We start from the raw sequence: 8,940 nt of genomic DNA, 5'->3' as shown, positions 1-8,940 counted from the left end.
CAGAAAGCTGACAGCCTTGGTGAGGGAGAGAGCCACAGAGGAACACAAGACTAGCAGGCGATAATTCTTGCACTTGTTTAGAGCTAGACTAAAAATAGAGGGTCTTGAACCCGTTTCACTGTTAAGAGCCTGCATAATTCAGAAAAGTTTTACCAGGAAATTGCAACTATAAAGGAAAATCCCACAGCCTTAAAAGGTCTCTGGAAGCCCATCCAAAATAGTGTTCTGCCAAAGTGCCCTGTATGAGATGGCGTTGGAGGATTGGGTAGGAACGCAGATGCTAAAGGCAGCTCTGGCCTGCTGGGAAGAGAGCTTTGCCCTCCACCTCTGGTGTGTGCCTACTGTCAGGACAGCATGTCCAAGCACTCTGAACTCAGGGCAAGAGGCAACCTTTGCTTACTCATTTCTGTACTGCACCCTCAGTACATGCGCACACTGTGTACTGCCTCTGCCTTGGGAATTGACTTCTACCAAGGGAACTGCAGGAAATGATGATAAGGAAACTTTGCTTGCCTGACTGCAATGCAAGCCTTTTAAGATAACTTCTACCCATGTATTAATACAAGTATCCAAAGACAAAACTAAACATTAAGTGCACAAGACCTCCCCTTTGTTTCTGCAACCCTGCAAATGTAAGGAGTTGACATTCTCCACCAGTCTCCTGCCTTCAAGTGTCATTTCTGCTTTTCTCTCCTTTTGTTCCTTAAGCCCCTGCTTGCTTCCTCCTTCCTTCTCACAGTCTGCTCTCAGCATTTCCTCAACACAAAACAGAGGCCGTGACCTTCTGCAGATGGTGTAGTCGAGGGTAAACTCTGGCAAAGCTCATCCCTTCCCATTTTGCCTATAGTTTCCTCACAAGTACTCAGTTTTATGTCATCCACTACCACTTTTAGATGTTCAGAGATGCAAACTTTCTTTTAACTCCAAGTGTTAGACCCTCTACAGAAATTCAATATCTTAAATGCCCCCAAACACTAGGTGAGGAGCAGCACCTATCCCTGAAAATACAGGGAAGAGAATACAGCTGAGCCAAGGTGACAAAGATGCATTTATTCTCCAGTTGAAAGCATTGCAGCACTTTTAGTAGTCATGAGGACGCCCAGGCTTTACTACCTAAAACACATATCGAAACTGACTTCCACGGCAGAACTGCATAAGAGTAAATCCATCTCTGTAGTGAGTAGGAATAGCTGTGACAAGGCAGTTGGCACTTCAGGCTGTGAATGCAGGAGTGCATGAGTGGAAGGGCATTTGTGACTCAAACCTGTTGCTAGGATCGTAAAATTTCCTTTCCAGCTTTCCCTGAAATCATTTGGACTGCTCTCTGGCACCATCTCTACCTGAGATGGGGATGCTTTCATCTGCACTCGCAGCAGGGGTATTTATTGAACTAGTAAATCAGTAGCAGCTCCCTTAAGGCTCTAGCTGGCACAAGTAAGGCACCAAGGCAGGAAGCAGCCAAGAGAGTGGTGCAGTGAGCCAAGAGCAGCTGCCTTCTCCATGGGACTGCAGGTGCCATCCCTGCTATCCTGCATACTCTCAGCAGCCTGGTCCCTGCCATGCTCTGGCTGTGCTGTCATGGTGCAGGGGGCTTGGAGTCAAGCAAGGGAAAACCATGCTGGGGTTTCCCACTTGGGACTGCAGCATCATAACAGAGATGGGTGCACTTACAGAAGACAAATGCAATTTTTCCATTAAAGATCCACCTAGAAATAACGGGGGAAGCCCAGGCAGGGAAAACAAGCATGGCAATAGTCAGCAAACAAAACTCCTCTACATTCATGATAAATTAATTAGTCTGGAGGCAGCGACCAGAAACTTCCCAGCTTCCTGCAGCAGAGTGAGTCATCCTATACTCTTCCCACTGCAAAGTTCAAAGACTGTCCCACTCAACAGCCAAACATACCTGTGAAACAAAATGAAACACAATTGACAGGAGCTGGTAGGTAAGGGCTGCCATTTGTTTTTTGCTGGAAACCTTACACAATCCAGCTAAAGGAGCTGTATTTCATTGTAAAAGTGTAACTGCCCTACTGGTGTTGAAAGGATGACACAAAATGGTTAAGTCAGGTTTATTAGCATTTGTCAGGCAACAAATGCACATGTCACAAGACCCTGACAGTGCGCTGATGGAAGTCAAAAGTAGCCACAAGGATGGTCTAGTCAGACTTCAGACTTGAGATAATTAGAAATGTGTTCTACCTGTTCACCTCCAGCCAAGTCTCCTCTCCTCTCACAAAGCCAGTGAAATCAAATAGGAAGAAAAAGATTGGCTGATATTCCTTGAAGGTTTGTTTGCATCTACGCAAAGACATGTCTGAGGGGTTCTGTTACTACCAGTCTTTATCTTTTTAAATAATAAAGAAAGAATAACTTAGCAGCATTGTGAAAATTCCTATGTCATCCTGACATGTTTATTGTGACTGTCAAAACACATGACACATATTTGACACATCATAAAACATATAATTGTGGTTCAGGTCAGGAGAGAGAGAAAAATGGATGTGTACCATCGTATTCTTGAGGAAATGCAACATGTTTCCACAGCATAGCAAAAAATTTATCATTGTTATGTTGACTTGGGGCCAGGATCATGGATCCAAAATTGCACCAAGTATCACATACTCAACAGACTTTCTTCATAGTACTGCTCATGAACCTCTTCTGATCTACATTTCAGATGCCTGGTTTTGAATACAAAGGTATCAATAGATTAAAACCAGATCAAGTGGTCTTCAAAGTCACTCTGACAAATGAGGACAGCAATACACACAAATGTAGCAATATTTTCCTAAATTTCTCCTATGGTAACCTCTGTCAAGCCCCAAGATCTCTCATGTTACCCTCTCCCCTTCTGTTGGCTCTTTCTCCCTTGCCTGTCATCCCCTTCCCTAGGGAAATCAGGCAGTAACCCCCTCCCACATTATTCCTAAGATATGTTAAAATTGATTTAGAACTGACGAAAAGTGACAGTCCCAGAGACCCAGACAGATCACTGAGATAGAACAGTAGGGCAAGATCCTGAGGTACTGCCTGGTATCAAAATTCTTTCAGGGAAAGGGAGAATTTAATCTTCACAGCCTATTCCAGGTTTGGTTCCCTGGGAATGCCAATTAGTGTTCAATATGGTATTTTCTAAAATATAACTTTGAAGAATTTATGAACTTGGCAAAGATCATAAACCCACCGGAGACCACTGAGTGGCCATGAGATGACTGTCAGTGATGAATTTTGAACACAATTAGCCAGGGTCATGTTCTGAGCAGTGACTCAGAAATGAGTGCCTCTCTAACCTTTTTGCCAACCTTGCTTCTTGCCTCCTAATGATTGCTAAATTGAATCTGTAAACATCCACACTGATGACAAGAACAAGAGCTCTGATTCCAGGGATCAAGAGTTGATGACAGGGGAATTACTGGTTTTAGCAAAGGACTGGTTCCTAGGCTCTGCTCCATCAGATGAATGTTTCCTTATTATGTCCCCAAAATCCCCTGGGCAGGGTAACATGCAGTAGAAGCACACTCAGTTATTTTTCAGAGACTTTCCCCTCCAGGCTGTCAAAGATCTGAAGGAGTTGGCGACAAGCCCACACTTATTCTGATAAATGCTGTTTGCCACTAAAAATGGATTAAAATAGCCTCTGAAAGCTCATCTGAAGGGGAACAAGCAGTCTTCTTCAGAGATGCCATTAGTAGGAAGATGTGGAGAGGGCTATTCTTAGGGCTGCTTATTTTTGGCTTTCACCCTACTTTGTCATATGCCCTGACCAAAGCAGAATAAGGAAATTATAATTAGCACTTGGGGCACTGTCGATGGGAGCAGCAAACAGGCTCTGGTGAAAATTCAAACCCTAGGTTCCTCTGATTCTTCATCCATTCCCCTCCACATGATGTGGACCCGGGGAATCTGAGCTTTGGCCACCATGTCCATCAGATGGCATGGATTCTCCATTCACCACAAAGTGGCAATACATCAGGAGCTAGGCACTGGCCATCTTTTTTGCCTGCCCAATCCTGCTCTTAGTCTTTCCCTTCACGGATAGCTGGAAGTGAGATAAATGCCAGAGTTTTAAGGGTTAACAGAGGGACAGTGCCAATTTCCCACTATGATTTTTAATCACTAAATAGCCATGTTATTAAATTAAATGCTCTAACTGGCAGGATGAGATGAGCTGGAGCTGTGAGGAGACAGGTGCACAGTGAAAAAAAAGGGGGGCCTGTGGTCTTAGAAGACGAGCTGGGTGGCAGAGGTAGGTCATGATTTCCAAAAGCTCATTCTGCTGCTGTAAGACAGCAGCTGACAGCAGCAGCAGGAGTTTTGCAAAGCATTGCACTGGGAGCAGAGTGAGTCTCTTGGCCCTATATCTGCCCCAAATGCAGGAGCATTTGCTGTTGCCGAAGTTAGTCGTCACAGCTCAGCTCTCCAAATTAATACTTCTCAGATGGGACAACCCAACCAGACCCCAGATAGGACTAAATAGAGGAAAATGGGGGTCTGTCTTCATCTGATGAGCTGGTTGGTCTGTATCCCCACCTCCTCACCACCATGAATCCCCCACAACCAGCAGACCAGGTGCCCATTACAATCTCAACAAACTACTTCTTACTTCTTCCCAACCTCCTGGGGGTCAGTGTGTCTTGTCAGACATCACAGCATCAGCACACAGAGCAATATATTTGGGCTTCACAGTGAGGTGGGTTACAGTCTGTTTCTTAGAATAATCTCAGGGGTTTATAATAAAAAGTTCCCTACTGCAGCCATGACCTGGGACACCAGGGATGCTCTTAATCACTCACATCCTGTTCTTGTGGCACCTCAAAGTTGTTGCAGGTTTTGTCCTCCATTCTATAGGTCTGAAGTTAGTTTGCAATTAAAGTACTGTGGGCAGGGAGTGGTCCATGATCTGTGGTGGGAGGGATGCAGGAGGCAGGCAGGAAATTCTCATTGCACTCTTCCAAATTTTGGGGTACCTCACTTAATGGCAAGTCTTCCTTAATGTACACTATGACTCAAGAGCTTTTCTGCCTGTCCCAACTTTCTACAGTCTCCAGACTTTTCCTTGGCTACAGGAGATTGTAGCAACCCTACATTACCAGTCTTTTCTTCTCGTAATTTATATTCTGATAATCAGCAAGCCATGAACAAGAAATTCAGTTATAGCTGATACTGATACTCAACCCAAGGTGGCAAGCTTACTACTGCTTAATATCAACAGCCTTCTGCCTCCATGTAAATATAATTTTGCATTGGAAGATTTCTACTTTACGTATTTTTAGTTGATTACAAATAAGGAATTAATAAATTAATCCTATGTATATAATGAATCATAAATTAATGTACAATATTTTCACTTGAAAGCATCATGGATAACTGTAGGGAACTCGTAAGAAATTAGCTGTCCATTTCACACATCTTCATAATCTTCACCTTCCTCCTAGATTTGCAGCTTGTGGATTTTTGCACTGGAGTTCTACTAGATCTGTTGACTGATCTAGTAGGATACTTCCAGTCTTCCTGCTTAGACATCCACATTAACCCCTGTACAAAAATTAAGAAAGGTAAGATACAATTAGTTCTCTGTTGCCTTTCAGTTAAATGGTATAAAGTTACAAAGAGTCATGGTTCATTAAATAGAAAGGGTTGTTTCAAAACCTCCTTGACTCCCTCTGATATGAAACTGCTAGAAAGCCATGATTATTTTTTAACAGTTGATGCATTTTCCCTCTCTTCTCCCAGCCTACCAAGAATACTGGAATCCCATTTTCAAGTTGGTTTTTTCCATAGACAGGAAGTGTGGAAAGTGTTATAAAAGCAAAAGAACAGATTTTTGTCAGACCAGAGGCTTCCAAGAGCCAAGATAGTAAGGAAAAAATCCTGAAATAGCATAAGATTTACAGTCAAATTGCCAGAGCTGGGACTCAGAGTTGGGTTATGGTGACACGAGTTACCGTGAGTAACCAGCTACGCGCACAGGACGAGGCAGGACTATTGCCAGGCAAATGAAATTAAGCTCAGCCTGTGATGAAAGAGAGTAAGATGATCAGCTCATCCTGGGCTGCAGCACGTACGCACAGACAGCTGGCCCAGTTCAGCAGCTGCACTGTGACTTGCGATGGTATGGCAAAGCGAGGGAGCGTGGGAGCCCTTTGCAACCCAGAGCCCTTCAAAGCAAACTGTCCTTTAGGGACATCTTTGTCACCAGGGGCCAGAGAAAGTGACAGAAGCAGGAGAGACTACCACATGGCATTCTGCTCCACCTTCCCAGAGTAGGCTGGGTGTGCACCCCGGGGAGCCAGAGGAAAGCACCATAGCACCAGGCAGAGCATGCAGCAGCAGGAAAGAGCTGTCACTGCAAGAGGAGTAGTCACCACCCCCAGGGTTTGCTCTCTCTGCCCTCTCACATGTCACCTTCATCCCCTTCCCATGCTACCTGCAGCCAAACCCTACCTTTTGTGCTTGTCCGTTTCCCTTTATGGAAATATTCCTTCCCTCCTCAGCTTTATGTCAGCCACCTCCTGTCCCCATGTAGCCAGGTTAAACAGCAGCAGTAACACATCAACAGCACTGCAAACAGCTCCGAAGGCGGTCTGGCTTCAGGAAGATGGAAAGCATATTACTCAAAATCACCCAGGTCCACAGCCCAGAAGCAGCACTTTGTTCATTGTTACCACGATGGCTCCCAGAAAAGGTTTGAAGTGTGACAGGAACCACCACACTGGAGCACCAATTGCATCACATACTGGCACAAGGTAACCCTACCAGCTATAAGAGGGAGCAAAGCTCAGCCCTAGAGAGAAGAAACCTCTATGTACCCAGTACTGCAGGAGGGGCTTATGGTAGTGTGACAAGTGTCCCACTCTGTCCAGCTCTTCTGGACACTCCCTGCCTGTGCCTGCAGCTGGCTCTGGAACATTTGAGCTGCTGGGCTTCCATTTGACAGATTAATTGACTCTGTATGCTAAAAATTGTCCTGGAGATTTCCTCACCTGAAATGTCAAAGGGATGTTTTAGCACAAGTGCCCACCCCATTTTGTGCTCATGGCAGGGTCTGATATCAGGAGACATCCTATAGCAAAGTTTTCTACCCTGTTGCCCCACTTTGGTCCCAGAGCTGACAGACCTCACTGACCTCACAGGGCCTTTGGTAGCAGGGAGACAGGACTATAAATCAGTGGCAAGAAATGCACAGCAAGGAACGTATTTCCAGATAGGCTAAAAATAGAGCTCTGACCCTGTTTGTTCATATATAGCAAGATCTATATGTGCACTTGCTGGCAGTAAGACAGTGTAGGGGCAAAGACATCATGATGCACACACCAATTTTGCTGAAAGAGCAAAACTGCTGGGTGCAGCTGCCAGGTGGCCCCAAAACAGTGGCTCCCGAGGGCAGAGGGGCAGCAAGCAGAACTGCCCCATGGGCAGAGGCATCAGGTCCTGGTGTGAAACAGCCCTCAAAGTACCTTCTTCTCCAGGACATCAGATGGGACGACATTAAGGTGCATGATGGGGCAAATCCACAACGTGGGGAATGACACTAGCTCAGAGCTGCAGTTGGAGGATGTTCTCCAGCACAGGACTTCTATAGCATCCTCAGGGGCCCCTTGGGAGCAGCTGCAGAGTGGGAAAGAAGGTATGGTGCTGTAATGTTAGAAGGTGTAGGTCTTGTAACAGGGGTGCAAAGTCCAAGTGCAAGACTGCTGGCTTGTGGCTAACAGCTGGACTGCAGAAGAGAAAACCATTTCCCTTCACCCCACTGCTCCCAAACACTTATATTCCAGTCTGGTACTTCATCCAGCCCCACGTTCCTTGGGATTTTATCACGATAGCTCAAGACACATTCATCACTATCTTTAAATTCCAGCCTTCGTCTTTGCATAAGACTCTCGGTTTCTGTTCAGAAAAGAAAAACATTTCTGGTCCTTCTGTGTACAGAAAAGTACTCGAGTCTATTGACCTGGTTGTACCCAACAGAATATAGGCTGTAGTTGGAAACAAGGAAAAGAAACTGAAATGAATTCTTAGTTTAGTAACAAAACTTTTTCTGCACATGATTCATGTTTTTCACAGCCTGGAGTCATGGCTGAGCAGGCAGGGGCAAATGGGGCTGATTGCCTATGAGTCCTCTATGCAGAAGCAAACCAGGTGTCTGATCCTGTTACATCAGGTTATCGCTCTGCTGAGCGTGTATGCAAAGAGTAATCCACTCTCTTGCCTTAGGCCTCTCAAGTCCTCCTTGTTCCCATGGTATTAAACACACCAGAAGAATTGCTTTTAAAAATCAACAAGATTATAAATATCAAAGGCAATTCACAGCCTTGTACCCTTCCTCAATACCACAGTGCCCACAAGGTGTGTACCATAGACCTCCGTTGGCTGAGACCAGACCTGTTCTTGTAAGCATCTCCTGAGATGCTTGTGAGCTCCAGGATCCGGAGCTGGTTTTGAAATCTTCTTCCTCTTCTGTGATTCTTTGAGCATCCATGAAAGGCTTAAATAGTTGTGTACTGTTTTACCTCACAACCAGCTTCTCACATGCTGCTGCTGAGCTAAGATGTGATTGCAGCAAGCAGGGTTCACAAGTAGCCCAGTTGCATGGCAATGCCAAGCTCCTAGGTGTCTTCCCATCCACAGACAGGTGCAGTCTTGGATTAGGTTGCCAGGGCTTACCGCACAAGATGGGGAGATTGTTAAGGTAGCAGTAGAGCAAGCTGGAAGTACTGAAGTAGCTAGCAGGAGCGGCCAAGAAGAAGGGCTTAGGTGGCAGCCTCTGGGACAAGAACAGCAAGTCTCTCTCCTCAGAACCACAAAGCTCAAGACACTGCCTAGGGTGACAAAACCAACCACAGAGCTGCATCCAGGGGTTCTGCAGTTGCCTCTGGCTGCACTCTCCTCCAGGAAGTGGAGGAATCAGGTTTAATCCCAGAACCAAATCAGGCAGAA

At 45.4% G+C, this 8,940-nt stretch overlaps 1 long non-coding RNA gene across 1 annotated transcript; it reads right to left on the bottom strand.

Annotated features, from left to right (window-relative positions):
* Positions 1 to 2,383: 2,383 nt before the first annotated feature.
* Positions 2,384 to 6,788, bottom strand: LOC108641326. The gene is made up of 2 exons (XR_001921893.1): positions 6,448 to 6,788; positions 2,384 to 5,538 (listed from the first exon to the last, which is right to left on the bottom strand). It is a non-coding gene; the product is annotated as an uncharacterized LOC108641326 (long non-coding RNA).
* Between the last annotated feature and the right edge of the window lie 2,152 nt (positions 6,789 to 8,940).

The sequence above is a fragment of the Manacus vitellinus genome, unplaced genomic scaffold (assembly GCF_001715985.3).
Source record: "Manacus vitellinus isolate BGI_N305 unplaced genomic scaffold, ASM171598v3 scaffold_6_pilon, whole genome shotgun sequence".
Lineage (NCBI taxonomy): Eukaryota > Metazoa > Chordata > Aves > Passeriformes > Pipridae > Manacus > Manacus vitellinus.
This window is presented reverse-complemented; position numbering and strand designations above follow the sequence as displayed.